The sequence below is a fragment of the Lepus europaeus genome, chromosome 3 (genome assembly GCF_033115175.1).
Source record: "Lepus europaeus isolate LE1 chromosome 3, mLepTim1.pri, whole genome shotgun sequence".
Classification (NCBI taxonomy): domain Eukaryota; kingdom Metazoa; phylum Chordata; class Mammalia; order Lagomorpha; family Leporidae; genus Lepus; species Lepus europaeus.
This window is the reverse complement of record NC_084829.1, coordinates 93683174-93706938: the sequence shown is the minus strand read 5'-3', so window position 1 is coordinate 93706938 and position 23765 is coordinate 93683174. Positions and strand designations below refer to the sequence as shown.

Sequence of the window (23765 nt, the reverse complement as noted above, 5' to 3'; positions counted from 1 at the left end):
ATTATACCAGGGAAGAGGAAAACCTTCTGGGGTGACTACTACTTATATACATAGGTTGATTTAATCTATCTTCTATTCATTATTAAAAGCATTCCACACTAACTTTCATTAGGGAACAGATGTCTCAAGATAATTAGATGCTGTATTTAAAAGAAAAAGCAATTGTTTTTACCTCAGCTATTATTTCTATACAATTAAAAATTATTTTAATGTGAGACTAAAGGTATCTTTTCACATAAAGCCAGAATTCTTTTAGCTTCTCTACAAGCATAGTCTTTAGTAATAGAGAATATTTTCCTCAAATTATAAAAGCTATGTTGCCATGATTTCTGAATTATAATGCCTGTAATATTGAATGGCTGTTTTTCCTGCATAATTGTCCTTGGATGGATTTTAAAGAGTTGATTTTAATTATTGTAAGCTCATGTGGTTATTCAAGTTAGAGGCAAGAGGTAAATTTTTGAGGCTGAACATTTTTATTAACTGTGAGGCAAAAGGAACATTAATGATCTCTAAGCCTTCCTACATTACTCTGCCATCTCTAGTTATAACTTTTACTTACAGTATTTTTCAGTTTATAATTATATCATTATTTGTATGTTCCCTCAGTTAATGTCTATTCTTTCTTCTAGGCTCCATGAAGGCAGAGGAAATGTGGCCCCGGTAACTAGCTCAGGGCTTGACAATGGTAAGCGCTGATTACATTTTGGGGAATTAATGAACAAATCTCATCCATCCTAGACAAGTGGGATTACCATTCATCGCTACATGGTTTGAAGTATGTCCCGTGCTAAAAGACCTCTTGCTGGTAAATCACCAACAGAATTTATCAGTTGTTCATGGAGTCTGAAGGCAATGAATTGATGACTTACTTTTAACGGATGTTTAATAACAGGTCATGTAATGAATATAACATTAAAATATGGCATTAATAATAGCAATAAAATAAAAATTGACACAAAATTACTTCATTTAAGAAGAAAAGAAGGGTGCACATTGATTCGTGAAATGAAGGTGCATTCGAGTGGAATTAATAGAATTGCTAATAAAAGTCTTCAAAATTATTTGAATGACTAATGCTTAAGATATGGTAAAATAGAAATGAAACAAAGCCTCCAATTTTCTATCTTAATATAAAAATATTTTTAGATCAGGGTGGCCTCATTGCTTACCTTTTAATGCTGAATCACTGAGAAACATAAAAAATAAAGTTTTAAGGAGGTTCATGAAGGTGTTTACTTGTAGTTTTCTGGCATTCTAGGTTTAAAAGATAAGAGGAAAAAGAAGTCATAGTTACTGCTTAGCTTAGCCACTGGATTCATACTTCTGATTGATGGGAGTTCCCAGAACCCCCAGTGATCTTTACTCTTCTATCTTTGCTGTTTGACCTGCTTCATTCTCCAAGAAATTACCATGGACTGCTTAAGAGTTGCATGAGGGGAACAGACATTTAGCCTAGTGGTTAAGATGCCCACATGCCACATTGGAGTGCCCAGGCTTATTTCCTGGCTCTGCCTCCTGATTTCTCATTAATTCCCCAATGCATGCAATAGGTGATGGCTCATGTAATTGGGCTCCTGCCATTCATGTGGGAGACTTGGATTGAGTTCTCAGCTCCTAGGGTCTGTCTGTTGCTGCAGTAAGCACCTGCGTGGTGAATCTGAAGATAGGAGTTCTGTCTGTCTTTCTGTGTGTGTGTATGTGTGTGTGTGACTGTGCCTCTCAAATAAATAAAAAAATTTTTTTCTAAAGAACTGTATGATGCTGTTTGCTATCCAAAATTAGGTCAGCATATGGCAAAACTTATCCAAAACAGAATTCTTTACTATTATATTAACATATTCTTGTATACATATGGTAGTAAAAGACCATGAATTGCTAGATTTTCTGAGGAGGGTACCAATAAATATCATTCTTCTTTCCCAAATAATTACTAAATGATTTCAGATCTAAAACAAAAGAGGAGAGAGAATATGTATGATGGAGATTGAAGTAGTCAGGATCCCAGGAGATAGATCAGGGAAGGGAATGGAAGGCAATGGATCTAGCAGGGTGGAAGCAAGGGGAGGACAGACATACATAATTCATTAATAATTATTTATTAGTAGAATTTTGTGGCTTCATAGTATTCCAGTATAATGAGGCCATATATTACAACCACTAACTTTTGATTGACTATCCATGTTTGTCCAGTATTATAAGTAATACTGAAATACTTATCTATCTTAACTTTCTGCAATTTTCTTAAATAGATTCTTGGGAATTCATTAGGGGAGTGAATCTGCAGATGAAGTTTCTCTCTCTCTCTCAAAATGTCTCCCCCTCTGTGTGTGTGTGTGTCACTCGCTTTCATTCAAATTAAAAAACAAATCACTACAAAATATTTAATTAAAAAGTACAAATATTCTTAAGAATTTAAAAACTTGCTAGCAGTGTTTTAAAACTATGCATGCTATCATTCACTGGAAATGTTCAGAGTATGCTTACTTTACTGCATCTTTTACACATTCCCTAGTTTTGTCTGCAAAAAAAAAATCTATATTTTGTTTTAAGGTTTTTTTAATGAATATAAATTTTCATATGTACAGCTTTTAGGGATATAGTTTCTTCACCCCATACCCACCCTCCCACCTGCACTCCCATCCCACCTCCCACTACCTCTCCCATTCCATTTCCATTAAGATTTGTTTTTAATTGCCTTTATATACAGAAGACCAACTCTTTACTAAGGAGAGATTTCAACTATTTGTACCCACACAGACACACATAGTATAAAGTACAGTTTGAAAACAAGTTTTATCATTAATGTATTTTTAAAATAAATCTTAAACTGCATCTCTTTAATGTTTAATTTTGTCACTAACTTTTTTTTTTTTTTGCATTGGCTCCTCTGAATTTCTAAGCTGTTTCAGCATTATGAAGCCAAAAGTTCAAATTTAATAATTCTGTCTCTCCAAGTGCACATTTGTTTTGCTTCCTTATCAATTAGAACATTGATACATGGCCGGCGCCATAGCTTAACAGGCTAATCCTCTGCCTTGTGGTGCCGGCACACCAGGTTCAAGTCCCGGTTGGGGCGCCGGATTCTATCCCTTTTGCCCCTCTTCGGGGCCAGCTCTCTGCTATGGGCCGGGAAGGCAGTGGAGGATGGCCCAAGTGCTTGGGCCCTGCACCTGCATGGGAGACCAGGAGAAGCACCTGACTCCTGGCTTCGGATCGGCGAGATGCACTGGCTGCAGCGGCCATTGGAGGGTGAACCAACGGCAAAAAGGAAGACCTTTCTGTCTCTCTCTCTCACTCTGCCTCTCAAAAAAAAAAAAAAAGAACACTGATACATACAACGATGTATGATGTCTGAGACACCTAATTTATTTCATATTTCAGTCAATGTTTGTGTAATGCAGGAGAAACAAAGCAGCTCTATGGTGTCTAGCCATCCTGCAAGATATTTTTGACAATGGAAAGCAAGAAAAGATAGGTTTTGTGTTTTGTAAACTTATTAGGAGACTCACCAGCTCCTTCTTTAGTTTTTGCTGGTTGTTGACAACTTTAATGACAACAGCAGCAACTACGATACAACGGTGTCATTTAGTTCCATATGCAGACACCACAAAGGAATGGCTTGCTTCACTTCTGACCACAGCCATAATGTCTGCCTATGAAGTTATGAATGGCTTTTGTGGGGAGGCTTAAGTATTTTCCTCCACCAATTTTGTAATTCTACTTTCTAAATATTTAAAAAATTTTTACACTTATGTCCACCTTCACAGTCTCTGTCCTATTTAAATGCTCATTGCTTTTAAAGCTAAATTAATGTGGCACTTTCAGTTCTCTTAAGGTTTGATGTTTCAGTAGCCTGCTGTTTAACTTCTCTACTGAATTTTTAAAAATTTTTCAATGACTATTTGCATTTCTGAAATCTCCATTTGGTTCCTTTTGAAATACCTGAGAGTTTTGCTCCTCATAAGATCCTTATTCTTGATGTAATCTCTTGTCTCCTTGATCTCTCTGAAAGTTTTAAACATGCTTATTTTAAAGTCTCTTTCAAATATCTTTGATCTGCGTTTCTTTGGTAAGAATTGTCCCATTATGGCTTTTTTCGGAGCTTCTCTCCAATGGGGGATTTTTCCCTAAAAACTCTGGACATCCTTTGGATTTTGGATCTCTGTGTTTTAGTTTCAATGTGACCAGAACCCTATTAAGTTACCATACTGGGACTATGTTTTATTCTACTACCTTGTTTAAGGTTTCTGCATCACATGGGGATTATGATTTTGGGTCTTATCCCATGCAAAATAATGGCAGAAGTTTTATTTAGCTGAGAATGGTTCTTTCTACTGATTGCCAAAACAGGATATTCTTTGGATCTCCAAAACAGAGGTTGGGTTTTTATAGTCCCTGTGTGGTAGTTTTCCAAATCAGCTAGATAGATGTCCTAGAATATCATCTGGATTGTGTGGCCAGATCCTTTCCTTTGTAGGAAACTACTAAATTGCTTTCCATGGTACAATACCATTTTGCACTCTAGCAATGAATGAATATCCTTGTTGTTCCACATTTTCACCATTAAATGGTATTTTCAATTTTCAGATTCAAACATTCCAATACGGGCATCAAATGTACATTTTGTTAATGATATGATGAAAGTGCTGCGAAAACATTGTGGAAAGCAAAATATAAAAAATAAATTTATCTTGGTACAAAACAATTATAATCCATGCATAGTAGATGTCTTCAAAAAGTTCATGAAAATATATATTATGAAAAAACCATGCATGGACTTCCAATGAATTTCTTTTAATTCCAATTTTCCATGAACATATTGAAGTTTACTAATATAAGGAAGAGAATCTTTTCATGAGCTCACTTGTCATCCATATGCTTGTTTTTTAACTTTTACAAATTTTATGTTTGTATTTACTTTTGATTGACAATAATTGTATATACTAATGGAGTACAGTGTGATGTCGGTCTATGTATGCATTATAGACAGAGATTCAGTCAAGTTAATTAACATATACATCTCACAAGATTATTGTTTTTTGTGAATATAATGTTAAAATATATTTTAGCAATTTTGAAATGTATATTATAATTTTATTAGCTGTGGCCAGTGCAGTGGATGGTAAAAACTGTTCCTTCACTTTAACTGGAACTTTGTACCCTTTTATCAACATGTTCCCTTCCCCTATCTCCCTCACCTACTCTAAGCCTATTTTAATCACCTTTCCATTCTGTCTCTGTGAGACTAGTTCTTTTTATATTTCCACATATGAGTGAGACTGAACAATGTTTGTCTTTCTATCTCTATATTATTTCACTTAGCATAATTTCTTCCAGTTCTATTCATGTTGTTGCAAAAGACAATATTTTCTTCTTATTAAAGGCTGTATTCCATTGTATAAATATGACATTTTCTTTATTCATTCATCTGTTGATGGACACTTAGGTTGCTTACATGTCATGGATACTATGAGTAATGTTGAAAGAAACAGGAGAGTGCAGAATAATCTCTTCAGCATACTGAACTCTGTTGTGAGTTCCAATAGTCTCTTACTGGAGTCTTTTAGATCCCTGATATATGGAATCATATCACCTGCAAACAGAGATAATTTGACCTCCTCCTTTCCAAGTATTTTTATCCCTTTGGTTTCTTTTTCCTGCCTAATGACTCTGGCTAAAACTTCCAGGACTATATTGTATAGCAATGATGAAAGTGGGCATCCTTGATTTGAAATCCTAGTGGAAATACTTCCAACTTTTCCTCATTCACTCTGATGCTCGTTACGGGTTTGTTGCATATTTCTTTGATTTTTATCAGGAAAGGCTTTTGTATTTAATCAAATGCTTTCTTCTGCATCTTAATTATATAGTTTTTATTCTTCAGTTGGTTAATGTTATATATCACATTTATTATTTGTGTTTTTGGAACCATCCCTATGAACCAGGAATAAATCCCACTTGGGAATTATCTTTCTTATGTGTTGTTGGATTTGATGAACTAGTATTTTATTGAGGATTTTTGTATCTCTGTTCTTCAGGGATATGTATCTATAATTTATCTTTTTCAAGGTTATGCTGGCCTCATATAAGGAGTTTAGGAGGACTTCAAGCTTTTAATAGTTTTGAATAGTTTGAGAAGAATTGGAATTATTTCTTATTTAAAAGTCTTGGGCCGGCTCCATGGCTCACTTGGTTAATCTTCCACCTGCAGTGCTGGCATCCCATATGGGTGCCGGGTTCTAGTCCTGTTGGCTCCTCTTCCAGTCCAGCTCTCTGCTGTGGCCTAGGAACATTGTTTTTGCTGTACCCCATAAGTTTTGATTTGATATCTTCTATGACCCACTGTTTGTTGTGGAGATTGTTATTTGGTCTCCACATGTTTGCCTATGTTCTAAAGAGTCTTAACTTGTTAATGTTCAGCTTCATTCCATTGTGGTCAGAGAAAATGCATGGTATTATTTTTTTTTAATTTGCTGAGACTTGCTTTATGATCTAGCATATCATCTATCTTAAGAGAAAGTTCCATGCACTGATGAATTGAATGTGTGTTCTTCAACTGTGGAATGAATCTTCTGCAGATATCATTTAGGTCAATTTGGTCCATAGTGTCAATTAACTATGCTGTTACTTTGTTGATTTTCTGTCTAGTTGTTCTGTCCATTGATGCAAGTGGGGTGTTGAAGTCCCCTTTTTGTAGTGTAATCTATGTCCCCCTTTAGATCCATTAACATTTGTTTTAATTTTCCAAATGCCCTGAGATTGAGTGCATGTACATTTATTATTGTCGTATCTTCCTATTGAATTTTTTAATCCTTCCATAAAGCCCCTCTTTGTCTCTTTTAATAATTTGTTTTAAAATCTATTCTGTTTGATATTAAGATGGCTATACCAGCTCAATTTTGCTTTCTGCTTGCATGGATTGCTTTTTTCCTTCTTTTCACTTTCAGTCTGTGTGTGTGTCTTTATTTGTATGGTCTGTTTCTTGTAGGCAGCTAATAAATTCATCCTATTTTTAAATCTGTTCAGCCAGTATGTATCTTTTAATAGGAGAATTTAGGCCATTTACATTCAAGGTTACCATTGATAGTTAATGACTTGGCCCTGCCATTTTCTGTAAATGTTCATATTGTTTGCTTTGGGTTTCCTTTGTACTTTTACTGGGAGATTTCCTGCCTTCATATTCTTTCACAATGCTGACTATCTTTCTGTGCTTCTGTGTGTATCACAGAATCATTTATAAGGCTGGAAAACTGGTGACAAAAATTCTTTCAATTTCTCTTTGTTATGGAAGATCTTTGTTTCACCTTCATTCATAAATGAGAGCTTTGAAGGTTTCAGAATTCTGGATTTACCTTTTTTTTCCTTTTAAGACTTTGACTATTCTTGTTCTTTCTCACCTAGTTTGTAGGGTTTCTGATGATAAATCAGCTGTTAGTGCAATTGGAGAGTCTCTGAAGGTAATCAAGCCCTTAAATAGGTCTTCTAATCCATTCCCTCTTTACACACATTCTGAATCCCCTAATATCCATTTGTAGGGTAATTTGATAGTAAATCAAATATCATAAATAAAACACTGTTTTTAATTTTTATAATTTATTCTTTTTTTATCTAAGATATTTCCAAAGATTTGTCTTCTAGCTCACATATTCTTTCTTCTTCCTCTGTTTGTTTTTAGGGCTTTCCATTATATTTTTTATTTGACATACTGTATTCTTTATTTCTAATATTTCAGTTTGATTTCTTTTCAAAATGTCTCATTTCATAGGTGAATTTTCCTCTGTGTCATGTATGTATTTCTTTAACTCTTAGATTTACTTCTCATTACTTCTGATGAATCTCATGATCATTCTTTTTAAATCCTTTTCAAGCATTTCATCAATATCTTCATCTTTACATTCTAATATTGAAATGTTGTGTTCTTCAGGGGAATCAAGTTATCTTCTTTGTTTTTGTATTTTGAATTTAGTTTTTGGCAGTTGTGGAACTACTTGTTGGTTTTCTCCTTGTATGGGTTTTATCTTTGAACTATGCCTCTGCAGCTTAGTGGAGTGTCTGCTCCTTCAATGAATTTCCAGATGCATATATTGGGTGCAGACCAGGAACTCTGGTCAGCGCTCAATGTTTGTGTTGGAATCCAGGGTGACACCCAAGTTTGGCATGGTGGATCTCTATTGTCTGCTCTGGAGAAGGTATTATCACACCATTTGGTATAATCACAACCTCACCTCCTTTCTTTAAAAGTGATCAATGACCAGGATTAGGCCACGGTAGGTATAGCCCCCAACCATGCTGGCATATGAATTGCACAAAGCATCTATGTGGTCCTCGGCATGAGCAAGGAACCCTGTGGAATGACCCACTCTAGGCTTTCAGGGAGCTCTAAGTATCTGAAGCTAGACACAGTCATTGCCCAGATACTCAGCTTAAACACTGTGCCCTACATGCAGTCACAGAATTCCCAGTCTCAGCATGCAAGACTCCCACAGGGCTCCAGGCCAGACTCAAAATCAGTGTGGTCCGCAAGGTACTCCTTCAGGCAATATCATCAGTGGCCTGGGCTGCCACACTCTGCTGTCTCCTCGCATTCAGATACTGGCATCTCCTCCAATCTCTGGCTGTAGGAATTTCGTGTGTGGTGGCCTCCTTGCTGCTGCACGTTTGCATCTTCTACGCTGCTCCACGTTGTTGCTCTTCCTTCTGTAGAATTTCCTATGCATACTGCTCTCCAACTCTCTCTTCGGAATGCCCTCCTCCACTTTTCTTCTGCTATTTTCCTCTCATCAAAAGCAGCACATCTATCCCTATTCAGCCATCCTAGCATCCACCCATCATATCCTTTTTATTTTATGTTGGTATTGTATTCTTTTGGTGGTACAATGTTGTCCTGCTTTTTCATATTTCTTGTGTCCCTATGTTGATATTTGCACATGCAGTGCAAGGTGTCTTTCATAGTAGAAGCTTTCTCCTTAAGAAGTATGTTAAGGTGTCAGTTTGGTAAGTTATTGCTTCTATTTGGGTACCAAAATGTGGTCTCATACCTTGTTTAACTTTGTTGGCTTTGGGAATGGTGAATGTGGCTGCTGGGTCCAAGAACCTGCTCATTTACAGCAACCATGTGGGATTGGGATGTTCTTGTAGCCCAGATGAGTATGGTGCACTAAGTGTGAGTGAGATACTTTGTTCTCACACTGATAATGAGAGTGGTGGTATCATTGACATGAAGAAGAGTGAGTATTTACTCAGGCATAGCTGAGATAAGCTCTGTAGTCAACAGATGCTCCCAGCAGTGGCTATCACAGTGCTGTTGGGATGAAGCAAGATAGACCCAGCCCCAGGATCCACAAAGGCAAACACCACTGGGGTGGGGGCTTTGAGCAAAGTCAGTGGTGGTGCTACAGTATGGATTGTGGGGATCAAGTTTGTAGTCCTCACTTGGGTACATTCCTTTAAACTTGGAGGGGGCTGCTGAGGAAGGGACCACAATGGATGAGCCCATGGACCCTGTAGGTGTGAGCATTGCTATAAGTTGGGACTGGTGGGTGGAGTAACGTCAGACGCAGCAGTAATGTAGAAATCTGTGGCAGCAGTGGGAGATAGCATGGGTGAAGAGGGGTGGGCCCCAGGTCCCACAGAGAAAGTGCCTTGGTTTCTCAGTTCTTAGGAATGGCAAAAACTAAAAACATTCTGATAGTGGCTCTGTTCTTATGCCACTGAACTGCAGCATCCTGGGCTCTAGGGGTCATGGGGATTCAATGTCAGAACCTTCTCTGAAGTAGAGTTGCCACATAGCTCTCCTAAGTAGTCTGTCACATGCATAGAACTGTACTGTAGCTAGGAATGCCTGTGTGACAGATGAGTCCACTGGGACTTTCCAGATCTTTTTTCTTCTCTCTCTCTTTTTTTTTTTTTTACAAAACTGGCTTTATTAGGTTGCAGATGAATTAGTGGTCCAGTTTTCCACAGTGAGCATTTGATGTTGATGTACCAACAAAGAGGTTTTTTTTTTTTTTTTTTTTAAAGGTTTATTTATTTGAAAGGCAGAGTTACCCAGAGAGAGAGAGGGGGCACAAAGAGAGAGAGAGATCTTCCATCCACTCACTAGTTTACTCCTCAGATAGCCACAACAGATTGGGCTGGGCCAGGCCAAAGCCAGGAGTTTCTTCCAGGCCTCCCATCTGGGTGCAGGGGCCCAAGGATTTGTCCATCTTTCACTGCTCTCCCAGGTGCATTATTGGAGCAACCAAGACTCGAACTAGTGCCCATTTGGGATGTCCGCACCGCAGGTCATGGCTTTAACCAATTGTGCCACAATTCCAGCCCCAGGACTTTCCAATTTACCCTTTCTCCTGCACTGAGGAGTTCCGCTGCTTGGGGATCCAGAGCTAGAGTTGCCAGGGCACTTTATTTTTATGTCTATGCTGCCCTCTTGGGTCTCTGTGTCTTACATGTTCTCATCTCTCTCCTGCTTAGTCCTAGTGCTCTCCATGGGGCATTCACCTCTAAATCCTGCTCTACAGGTGTTGTGTAGGAAGAGGTGAATATTGGGCATTTGTATTTTGCCATTTTGGAACTTCCTACAAAAATATTTTAATGTCTATATATATAATACATCTGTATTCTGCTTAATTGTCCCTTATTATTTGAAGGATAGATTGGTTGTAATTTTTCATTATTATGAAGCATGCTATTCTGAATGACCTTTCATAAGCATCTTTGTACTTGTTTGAAAGTTTTTTAAAGACAGATTTCTAGAATTTAAAATATTTTGCTAAAGGATGTACACAATTTGAATTATAATGAATTTCGTAGGATGTCCTTCAGGAAATTTATGTAAGTTTATCCTGTCACTAATTCAGTAAGCTGAATTTTCTTTCCTTCACATTCTTTTTAAAAGTGATTTATTTACTTGAAAGGCAGAGTGACAGAGAGAGGGAAAGACAGAGATAAAGAGATCTTTTATCTGCTGTTTCACCCCTTAAATAGCTACAATGACTGGGGCTGGGTTAAGCCAAAGCCAGGAGCCTGGAACTGGCCTCCCACACTGATTGCAATACTAGTACTAGTGTCACCTTCTACCTGGGAGCTGGATTGGAGAAAGAACAGCTATGATTTGAAGTGGTCTTCAATACGGGATGCTGGTATTACAAGTGGTAGCTTAACTTGCTGTGCCATAATGCCAACCCCTTTCCTTCACTCATGACAGCCACAGTTATTTTCCAAATATTCATCTTTGCCAGTGTGATAATTGGAGAAAAAAACTGTTATATTTTATTTCCTTAGCATTATTTATACATTAATGAAGTTATATTTTTATGCACTTATTAGCTTTATAATTTTTATTTTATTTCACTTTAATTTCTATTTGGTATGTTTTTATTTCCTCCTTCTTATATTTATGTAAAGGGTACACATTTCATGTTTTTCATATGTACAGTTTTAAGAGTTCAATAATATTTCCCACCATCCCCTCCCCCACTCTCACCCTCCCTCATCCTTATTTTCTTATTTTTGTTTTAATTTTTACAATGTTGTATTTTCAGTTTACTTTACAATCACAAGCTTGACCTCCACTAAGTAAAGAATTCAACAAATAGTAGTAGAAATACCACTGTTCCTGAAGAGCATAGACAAGGGCTATAAACAATTTCTTTCTTTCTAATTTTAAGAACTTTTAAAATTATATATAATAGCTCTTTCCTTTTTCTATGTGCCAAATAGTATAAACATTTTCTTAAGTTTCCATTTTCCTTTAAATCTGTTCTCCTTTAAAATAGTAACTGTGGGAGCCTATGCAGCCACACAGAGATGCCACATGAAAGTGCTGTGACTGGGAATCCCAACTGAGGTCCAATGCTATAGCCAGCAAGAACTGCAAGTCATGAGTGAATGTCCTTCAGATAATTCCAGCCCCAGCCACCGACTCACCTTCAACCACTGGAACTTCTCAGATGAGAAGCTGTCCCTATAGTACTGTATATGAATTTCAGATTCAGAATATGTGAGTTTTACATCACAAAGTTTGGGGTGGCTTGTTAGACAGCAAAAGCGAATAGAATAACAGTGTTCCACAATTTCATCCATGATGGGATTTCCACTCTCATCATCTACCACTGTCCTTCTTTTAAAGAGTTTGTTAGTCTGCCGTAAAGTTCTCAAATCATTCCATTTACAAAGAAAATGGTCTCACTAAAGTCCCGTCAAGAGAACAACAGCCTTCTCTGGACCTTGAGCACCTCAACAAATTAAGTAAAGGATCACTTTTCTCAAACTGAGTTATTTAGATTAGTCATGTGGAAATTGCATTGATGAGAATGAATTAATAGGCCATGGAATAAATCCGAAAAGGTAGTTCACTTATGAATGACAGAGGTTCTGAAATTTCTCTTGGTACAACACTTTTTGTGTACCACATGCTCATGTTTTCCTTGGATTTGAAAGTCTATCTACAATTAATACTTATAATAATTTAAACCAGCTTAAGAAGCTGTCATTTTCTTGCTACTAACCATCCTTGACTTCACTCACGAATATTCACGTTGTTCAGAACTAATCTTGCTTACATTTTTCTCTAGAATGCAAATTTCAAGGCTCACATTTTAGCTTCTTTTGAAAATGTTGTTGAGTTTCCAAAGTAAAATTTATTGTTTCATCTCTAATGATTCTATTGCACTCCACTTGTACTTTTTGAACCAATTCTCTCACTGCATTGTAATCATTTTTGTACATGTTTGATTTTCCACTATACAGAACACAGAATAAACAGTGCTGAGCACAACACAGTGGATAGTATGAGAAGATTGCCTTTATCATATAACCTATTAAATTGCAAGTGATTTTTGTAATTCAGTAGAAAACGGCCAGTCCTGGGAGATAATACACATTTTAGTCCCCACTCAGAATAGATGGGAAGCTAGCATTTATTATGTTCCATCACGTTCCAGGTACGTTGACTAACCACTCTGACCTGAAAGGGGACTGACTAAAGCATGATTCTATCTGAAGATCCTTGATACTTAGGAGCAAGTAAAAAGCCTGAAAGGTAAAGAGAGTCATGACTGTGTCAGGATTGGACCTTGTAGAAACCACATAAAATATTCCAAGGAAATAGAATAACTTGTTTTCACCTGCTGGGTATAATTGGTCATAATAAATATGTTTGTGAAATCGGCACTAGCATTTATTTTTCCCAGCAGCTACTATATAAATACCAATTAGATAATTTTTAAAGCACTGTGAGTTATAAAATGAAAGAGGCTGTTGTAATACTGAGAACTTTAACTGTCTTCCTGAAAGTCAACACAAGCAAGAACATAAGTTTGATGATAAGCAAATATCATTTACAGGATGAAAGGAAAAATTAGAATTATGAAAATAGATGGGTGCAATATACAAAATGAATAAAATGAAATGAAATATCTTAGAAAATGGAGAACTGAATATTTGGGAGGAGAGAAGAATGCATTAACAATAAATAGCAAGAAAAATTAAATTTTAGGGAACGTAAAAGTAACAAAATTTCATAGTGAAGAGGAAATATAGAATGCATGATGTGAAATAGATACAGAAAGAAAAATATAAGTTGGATTAGGTTTTCTGAAGCAACAAACTATGAACAATGAAACTATGAACTAATTTCCATTCTGCAGTGAAAATGACACAGCAGGAGCTATGACTTTTTAGATTTTCAGTTTCATTAGAATTTTTGGCATTTAGGAATGGAATGTGTAGGAAATTTATTCTCATTAAAACAAAATGGAATTTTAAGTATGGTATCATGAAGTTGGATCTGAAATATTAATAACCTGATTTACATTCTACCTCTCTGGAAAAATGTAAGCACCAGAATTTCCATGAAGCTCTAGGGGTTTGAAATAAGCCTGCAAAGATACTAAGCATGGCACATTACTACAAGAACCTTGAATACTATAAGCACCAAGTGGGAAGGAGAATGCTGTCTGATCTAAAGGGGAATAATCAAAAGAAATAGAAGTAAATTGAGCAAAAGAAAGATTATCCTACTCTCCCAAAAAGTTACTCAACAATGACAGGGGAATGAAGCCCAAAGGAAGTGTGAAGAGATTAATGACATGAATAATTTGAACTTGTCTACATTTCAATGAATAATCTCTTTTTAACTAAGCAAAATATGATACCTAGGTTTGATAGGAGAGGAACCATATAGCTAGCATTATTTTTCTCTGATTTATGTCATAGTAGAGCAGGTTTAAATATATTGCAGGCCCATTAATGTTGTTTGTGGAATATAAAAATGTTTGGAACATATGAAAAAGCAAAGGAGAGTCAATTATTTAAAAATGGTAGAACTGGGAATTTAAACAGACACTATGCCCAACATGCTCATTTTGCAAATTACAAAATACCTAAACCTGAGTTTTAGAATTTTCTGCATAGAGGGTCATGTCAATAGTGAATAATGAGAAGTTTTATTTTTTCTTTCAAAATAGAATGTCCTGTATTACTTTTCTTCCATGATTACACTGGCTAGAATATCCACTACCATGTAGAATAAAGGTGATAAGTACAGACATCCTCCTCTTGCTCCTGTTCTTAGTGGGTGAAATTCGGTTTTTTTACCTTTAAGTGCAATGTTGATGATAGGCTTTTGTTTTTTAACTTTTATTTAATGAATATAAATTTCCAAAGTACAGCTTATGGATTACAATGTCTTCCCCGCCCCTACAACTTCCCTCCCACCTGCAACCCTCCCCTTTCCCGCTCCCTCTCCCCTTCCATCCACATCAAGATTCATTTTCAATTCTCTTTATATACAGGAGATCAATTAGTATATATTAAGTAAAGATTTCAACAGTTTGCACCCACACAGAAACACAAAGTGAAACATACTGTTTGAGTACTAGTTATAGCATTAAATCACAATGTATAGCACATTAAGGACAGAGATCCCACATGAGGAGCAAGTGCACAGTGACTCCTGTTGTTGACCCAACAAATTGACACTCTATGGTGCCAGTAACCACCCTAGGCTGTCGTCATGAGTTGCCAAGGCTATAGAAGCCTTCCGAGTTCGCCGACTCTGATTATATTTAGACAAGGTCATAGTCAAAGTGGAAGTTCTCTCCTCCCTTCAGAGAAAGGCACTTCCCTCTTTTTTTTTTTTTTTTTTAAGGGAAAGAGTTTACTGGGGAACACCCAACAGACCAGAGTGAAGGGGCGGCAAAGGGAAAGAGAGAGAAAGAGAGTATAAGAGAGAAACAGAGAGGAGAGGAGCTAAGAGAGAGGAGAGAGCAGAGAAGAGAGATAAGAGAGACGAGAGGAGCCAAGAGAGGCCAAGAGAGCGCAGGAGAGAAGGGCCAAGAGAGAAGAACCAAGAGAGCAGGAGGGAAGAGATGAGAGAGAGCACGTGTAAAAGACAGGGTGAGAATAGTAACCAATGATCCTAAGAGTGGTAATGAGAGGATTTCATAGAGGAGAGGAAATGGGGGGGGGGGGCTCTGGACCCTTGTGGGGACAGTTTGATGGATGTGGCTTAAAGCTGATTCAAGCCAAGACTGGGAGAGAAGTCACTCATCTTTTGAAGGTAGAGGGGTTTGTCTGTAAAGAAATTTTGAACAATTATACAGCATTAAGTGGGGAAGAGGACCATCAGTACACACAGGTTGGGAGTAGAGCCATTGGTGGTAGAGTAGAGGTTATGATTACAAAGGAATGATGCCCAAGTGCGCTAGACAGGGTCTAGAACAAAGGACAGAGTCATTATTAGAGGAGCTAAGAAAGGTGCTGTCTAAGCTACAATTAAGTTTTCTGATTGAGAGGCAAATAGAACCTGACAGAAGGGGCTTGATAATAATCTGTTGGGCTTTAGGCCTTGTAAGTTAAGAGGCCCAGACTTATCTATGTCTTCACGTGGGGTGCATCCTAAGGGAGGTGTGAACCTACTGGGGGAAGACACCCTGTTGACTTTCATTACTTAGCTGTCATGAGGGGAGAGCTGGCCAGGTAAAGGCAGGGGGCATGTCTAACAAGAAATTTACAGTTCTGCCTGCAATGTTGCTGACCCTACTTGGCCGTCCCCTCAGCTGCAGTGGTCACTTTGGAAGTTGGGCTGAGTGAGGGGCTTTTCAGCTTAGAGCCCATAAGATCTGTGGCTCTGACCTGGGCATCCTTCGACTCCAGGGCAGGTCCATTTCCAGTGATCCAACTTTTGGCAGAGCTGCCAGGGCTCTTCACAAGTTGACTTCTGCTGAAGCCCAGGCTTACCACATTGAAAGCCACTGCAGTGGACTGGCCTGTTGGGTCTCCTTGAGGGCAGATCACTGTACAGATCAGCCATTAATAGGCCTGCCACCCATTGCTTCTGATGCCTAGCTTTCTTTTCCTCCTGGTTTGTGTTAAAGGAGACCAGAGGATGCAAATCAAGGGAGTGCCCAAGTCCCATCTCTAATCTTCGGTGGCCTGAACTACAAGTCTATAGTCACAGGCATGTTCTATAGAAGTTTTTCTAAGGTAGACAATGCCCATGAGGAAAATTATATTCTCACTTTAAAACTTTCTTTCCCTTTGGTCTGAAAGGGAGGTTTTTTCTACTTACTGTATACTTGGCTGATGGCGAAGTGAATCTAGCTATGAGATTATTATTTAAGCTCTTATTTTGGCTATGCTATTACAGAAAAATGTTAGCCATCTCTTTTATAAGGTCTAAAGATTAAATTGTGCATCCTACAGATTCCTTCATAATAGAATTAGTTTCCTACCTTGAAGAGAATAGAGAAATGAAAGAACAAGTTGGGCTTAGAATAGAGAAATGAGGGAGCAAGTCCTAGATCACTTGCTGACAATATCAATGTCACATGAAAACTTAGCAAACAGTTTCAACCATTAGATAACAACTTAAGAAAACATTTACCAGAAGGTCCAATGCCTTCTATAATTTTTTTTAAATTTTTAATTTTTTTAATTTTTAATTTAATGAATATAAATTTCCAAAGTACACCTTATGAATTACAAGGGCTTCCCCCCCCCCATAGCTTCCCTCCCACCCGCATCCCTCCCCTTTCCCACTCGCTCTCCCCTTCCATTCACATCAAGATTTTAGGCATGGAAAGCCAAGATACTCTGGAAAAAAAAAGAAGAAGAAGAAGAAGAAGACCTAAATGAAGGATCTCAGCCTTCTATAAATATTAAGAATCATGTATTTGGAAACACCTCTTAAATATCTAACATGGTGTAAAATTCTAAAACTCAGTTTCTATATGCCAGTATTCAGTATTCCTATATAGCAATAATGAATAATTTGAAATCAACCTAAGAAAATAATTCCATGTTGTACCACCAAAAACAACCAAATGCATAGGAATGAATTTCACACTTTGGATAGCAGTTTTCCACTTTCTTAAAACATCACCAGATGTCCACTGATGCACAAGTGGATAAATAAATTGTGGTAGTCATGTATAATGAAATACTACCTCAGCCTCGAAAGGGAATGAAACTGATTAATACCAAAGCAAGGATGAACTTTGAATACATTTTAGTAAATAAGTTGGACACAAAAGGACAAATAATGTATGATTCCATTTATATGAAGTACCTAGGGCAGTCAAAATCAGAGAGACAGATAGTAGGAGCCTGTCTGTGGAAAGAGGAGAATGAGAAGTCATTGTTTAATGAGTACAGAGTTTCTGTTTGGGATGATTAAAAAAAAAAACAAAAAACAAAAAACTCTGGAGATAAGACGGTTAGTGGTGACAGTTATCCAACAATATGAATGTACTTAATACCACCAAACCAGACACAAAAAATAGCTAAAATGGTAAACTTAACACATATATCAATTCTACCACAATAAGAATATTAAAAAGTCAAACAAATTTACATATGATTCAAGAATTTCACTCCCAGGGATTTACTGAGGAGAAATGACAGCAAATGTCTGAAAACTCTCACACTAGTAGCCATAGAGCTTTAGTCATACTAATAAAAAATGAAAACAACCAAATCACCAATTCATAAGTAAATAAAATGCAGTATATATGCATCTGTATCTATCTATCTAGGTCCACCTTTCCATGCACAACATCAAATGCACTTATATATACAGGCATAAAAATAAAAAAGGGACAGAGCAACATGTATAAATCTCAGAGATGTAAAGCTAAGTGCAAAGGACAGATTCAAAAGGCAAGACATTTCATGACTTAATGTATCAATTTAATGTCTTAAATTGAGAGAGAAAGAGGAACAAGGCCTAGGGCTAGAAGTGGCTAAGAAATATTTTGGGGTGATGAAAACGACTTAAAACAGAAATGTGATGATGATTGTACAGCTTTGTAAATATACTAAAATGCACTGAACTGTATACTTAACAAGAGGAATTTGAGGACATAAATTCTACTTCAATAAAGCTGTTTTAAAAAAAATACCCAAACCTAGTGCCTGTGAATCAGTGACTCTTTGAAGGTTGTAAATTAGATCATGGCAAAACCAAAAGCAGGACCCACATTTCCTACCCACCAAAATCTAGTTATTTTTCATACTAAACCCTCTTGACCAATTAAGAGCTTACATCAGCAGTTTAGTAATTTTACTCCACACAACAGCTTATATCTACTGTCTTCCTGATTTTAAATTATATAATACTACAAGTTTCCATAGCCTGAACTTCTTAATATAGCTTAGAACAGTAGCTGAAAATTTAAATGCTATTGGGACAAAATGGGTAGTATAAATCATCAAAGTAGACAAATGTTTCACTATTAAATGAATGGAACTACTTCTCATTTGCCACCAAAGTTTTACCTATATTTTTGACAAAGAAAATGATAAATATTTGATGTACATCATGGTAACTTGATTTATGTATACATTATGAGGTGATTACCACAATCAAACTAATTAACACATTCATCAACTCATAGTGGTATCATTTATGTGAATGTGTGTTTGTGGTGAAAATACTTATGATCTGTTCTCTTGTAAATTTCAAGTATGTAATACAGGGTTAATAACTACAGTCACCACTGTACATTAGATCCCCTGAACTTATTCATGTTATAACTGAAATTCTGTACCTTTTGATCAATAAATTCCCATTTCCATTTCCATTCCTTCAACTTACCGTGTGGTAGCTCTTTTACCCCTGCTGACTCTATATCCTGGAAACCACCGTTCTACTTCTATGAATTCAGCTATTTATGATTCCACCCCTAAGTGAAATTATACAGTATTTGGCTTCTGTGTGGCTAATTTCACTTTGTATTTATTTTAAGATTTATTTATTTGAAAGGAAGAGTTACTTATTTGAAAGGCCAAGGCAGAGAGAGAGAGAGGTCTTCCATCCATTGGTTCACTCCCCAGATGGCCGTAACAGCTGTAGCTGCAGCGATCCGAAGCCACTGGCTTTACCCACTATGCCACAGCACTGGCCCTTCACTTCATATTATTTACTCCAGTTTGATTCGTGTTGAAAATGGCAGAATTTCTTTTTTGTTGTTGTTTTTGGTTGAAAAACTTCCATTTTTATGGAATATGAAAATATTCTATATGTATATGCTGCATTTTCTTTATTCACCTATCAACAAACACTTAGGCTGTTTCCATATCTTGTCTATTGTAAATTATGTTGTAATGAACATGGAAGGGCAGTTATCTCTCAGAGAAACTGATTTAATTTGCTTTGCATATATATGTGTGTGTATATATTTATATATAGATACACACACACACAAGTGGGATTGCTTGATCATATGGTAGTTTTATTTTTAACTTTCAGGAACCCAAGATAGTGTTTTTCACACTAGCTGTACTAATTTATAGCACTCCAGTAGTAAGTATTCCCTTTTCTCTACACCTTGGCTAAAACTTCTTATGTATTGTCGTTTTTGATAATAGCTCTTATACAGGTTTGAGATGGCATCTCACTGTGGCTTGTGATTTAGATTTCTCTGATGATTAATGATGGGTAAGCAACTATCTGTGTACTTGTTGATCATTTGTATGTCTTGGAAAAATGTCTGTTCAGTTTCTTATCTCATTTTTAATAATTTTATTTTTGCTGTTGAGTTGTATAAATTCCTTATATTTTTAGGCTATTAACCTCTTATCAGATATATGGTTTGTAAATATTTTTCCCTCTACTGCAGATTGTATTTTCATTTTGTTGATTGTTTTCTTTGCAAAGCAGAAAATTTTAGGTTAATACCATTCCATATGTCTGTTTCTACTTGTGTTTTTGGTGTCATATACCAAAAAAATCATTGCTGAGACCAGAATTATATAGGCATTTCCTTGTGTTCTTGTAGGAGTCTTACAATATCACATCTTACATTGAAGTTTTTAATAAATTTGAGTTCATTTTGGAGTATGGTGTAAGATAATGATCCAGTTTTATTCTTTTGTACATAGATATTAATCCTCTGAACACCATCTGTTGGAGATTATTCTTTCCTCATTGTGTATTCTTGGTACTCCTGCAAAAGATTGACTGAGTATGCCTGGGTTTACTCCTAGTCTCTTTATTTTGTTCCACTTCTCAATGTATTTGTTTTTATGCTATACTCTGGTTTCTCTTCAGGTTGTATAACTCTTTTGCCTTTTTATGCCAGTCATGAAAATAGTCTTTTGATATAATTGGAAATATAATGCCTCTAGCTTTGTTCTTGTTGATTAAGATTGCTTTAGCTATTTGGGGTCTCTTTTGATACCATATGAATTTTAGGACTGTTTTTGCTATTTATATGAAAATTGTTTGAATTCTTATAAGAATTGCATTGAATCTTTAGATTCTTTTGGACAATATGAACTTTTCAAAAATTTATATAAAAAGAGTAGATTTCATGTATTTCATATATATGATTTTAAGCACATAATGATACTCCCCATCCTTCCTCTCTCTTCCTTCCTTTCTTTCTTTATTCCCCCTTTATTTTTTGCAATAGCATACTTTTATTTTACTTTATAATCACAGGCTTAATCTTCTACTAAATAAAGAATTTAACAAGTAGGAAGTAGAACAACCACTATTCCTCCGGAATATAGACAAAGGCTATTGACAATAATTACATCTCAAGATGTCAATGTTTTTAGTACTTCCAATTCATGAACATGAGATCCTTTTAAATTTGTTTCTGTCTTCTTCAAATTCTTTCATTTGTGTTTTATAACTTTCAGTGGGCAGATCTTTACTTCCTTGATTAAATATATTTCTTAGTATTCAGGTATGTCAGAAATTTCATTGTTTGACAGTTTATTTTGAGGATTGGAATTAGTTGGCCCTTAAATGTTGGAAAGAACTCACTTAAAAAACTGTATAGGGGCTGGCGCCATGGCTCACTTGGTTAGTCCTCCACCTTCAGTGCCGAAATCCCATATGGGCGTTGGGTTCTAGTCCCGGTTGCTCCTCTTCCAGTCCAGCTCTCTTCTGTGGCCCGGGAGGGCAGTGGAGGATGGCCCAAGTGCTTGGGCACCTGCACCCGTGTAGGAGACCAGGAAGAAGCACCTGGCTCCTGGCTTCGGATCAGCATAATTCCGGCTGGGCGGCCATTTGGGGGGTGAACCAACGGAAGGAAGACCTTTCTCTCTGTCTCTCCCTCTCACTGTCTGTAACTCTACCTCTCAAATAAATTTAAAAAATCTTAAAAAAAAAAAAAGAAAAAAAAAAAACCTGTATAATCCTGGGCTTTTCTTTGTTGGGAAGTTTTTGGTTACTGATTTAATTTCCTTCTTATTGGTATCTTTAATTTTCTGATTTTTCATGAGTCAATCTTAATAGGTTGTATATATCTAAGAATTTGTCCCTTTCTTCAGGTTTCTTAGTTTGTTGGTATTGAAGGACCCCAAAATCGGGAATCCAACACGCTCGGGTGGCAACCCAAAGACCCAATCTCCAGACCGGTAGATGCAATATCAAGAGGATTTTATTAGGCATTTGTGCAAACGGGCTCCCTGCCAGCAACGGTGAAGAGAAGCCCCGAACAGCAGTAACCAGCAGCTTTTAAAGACAAAAACCACAAGATTAACATATTTCGCTCACTTTGGCTTGATTGGCCAGTTTTGAAAGTTACCATGAGTACTCATTGGATCCTTTAGATGGGGAGTGGCTGTCCCGGGCAGGAGCCCCGGGCGGGAGTTACAATCAGTTTCTTTTCTGGGGAAACCCGAACTTTTGGGGAGCGAAACTCTTGGGAAATCGAAACTTATAGAGTATTGGCTAACCTGGGCGGGGGGGGGGGGGGCATTTCACAAGATCAAGTATTAGCAAGCAAAGCGATCGGGTACAGAATCAAAAATTTGCAGTTAGCTCCTAACCACACTTGTTACTAAGGACACCAAGACACCGAAGTAGGGGTTCCTTGGGTTTTTCAGTATTAATTGTTCATAGTAGTAATCTCTTACAAATTGTACTTCTGTTTCTTCAGTTGTGATACTTCCTCTTTCATTTATGATTTTATTTATTTGAATCTTTGCTTTTTTTATTGGTTTGTCTAGCTAAAGTTTGCCATTTTTTTAATCTTTTCAGTTTTCTTCCTAGTCTGTTAAATTTACTTCTCCTCTAATCTATCCAGTAACTTCAGGTTTCGTTTGTTTTCCTAACCAATAGTGTAACATTAGCCTTTTAACTGAAATATTTCTCTTTTATTCATGTTAATATTTTTTGCTATTACTTAGAGTTGCTTGTGCTGCTTCAAGAGGTTTAGGTGTGTTGTGTTTTCATTATCATTTGTCTCAGGCTGTTTCATTTTTCTTTTGATTTCTTTGAGTCATTGGTAGTTCAGAAGTGAATTATATTCTGCCTATTTATGAATTTTGCAGTTCACCTCCCATGATTGGTGTCTTGTTTGTCATGAGAACAGACATTTGTTACAATTTCAAACTTCTTAAATTTGTTAAGATTTGTTTTGAGGCCACATATGGTATATTTTGGAAAATGTCACATGAGTGCTTAAAAATAGTTCATATTTTGCTGTTGTTAAGATAGACTATTCTGTATATATCTGTTAAGACCAACTGGTTTTAATACTATTATTCAAATATGTTGTTCCCTTATTGGTATCCATTGTTAAAGGCAGAGAATGGGAGTCCCATAATTTTTAAACATTGCTGTCTATTTCTTCCTTCAGTTCTATTAATATTTGCTTTCTAAATTTAGGTGCTCCAATGTTATGCCCATATATATTTGCAATTTATGTATATATATACATATATATGCATTTATAAGTTATAGGTGTGTATATTTACAATTGTTGTATCTTCTTGATGAATTGAACCCATTATAGTGACCTTCTTTACCTCTTTGAAATACTTTGTCTGATATAAATATAACCGTCTCTGCTCTCTTTCGGTTACTGTTTTTTTTTTATTAATAGTATTCTCAAGAATAATAGAATATAGATATGAGTGAGAAGAAGAGGATATGGAATTCAAGAAGTCCCATGATATTTTATCTGCAAGCTGGGGAATTAGGAATGCTAGTAGTATAATTCAGTCTGAATTTGATGTCAAGGAAGCTAACAAAACAAAGTACTTTGAACAAGGATTATTGAAACCCTTGTCAAATTCTTGAGAAGTCTAGTTAAGATAACAACAGAAAGTTGATTTCTGGATTTAGTAAGATGGTGATTATCTGTGACCTTGACCAGAGTGTTATCAGTGAAATAGAAGACTTAAGATCCTAATTGAATTGACTTTGAAAAAGGAATAAAGAGTGATAGAGGAAAGAAAGCATGTGCATCAACTAACTGGGATTTTTTGCTCTAAAACAGAAATAAGTATTTGTTTTGGAATGT

The 23765-nt window shown here is 36.5% G+C and overlaps 1 long non-coding RNA gene across 2 annotated transcripts in view; it reads left to right on the top strand.

The window, feature by feature from the left end:
- Positions 1–23765, top strand: part of LOC133757010 (uncharacterized) — a 287511-nt gene that overhangs the window by 12737 nt on the left and 251009 nt on the right. For both annotated transcript variants that reach the window (XR_009865560.1, XR_009865561.1), the window contains exon 2: positions 633–688. This is a non-coding gene — a long non-coding RNA (uncharacterized LOC133757010). The remainder of the gene's footprint in view (positions 1–632; positions 689–23765) is intronic.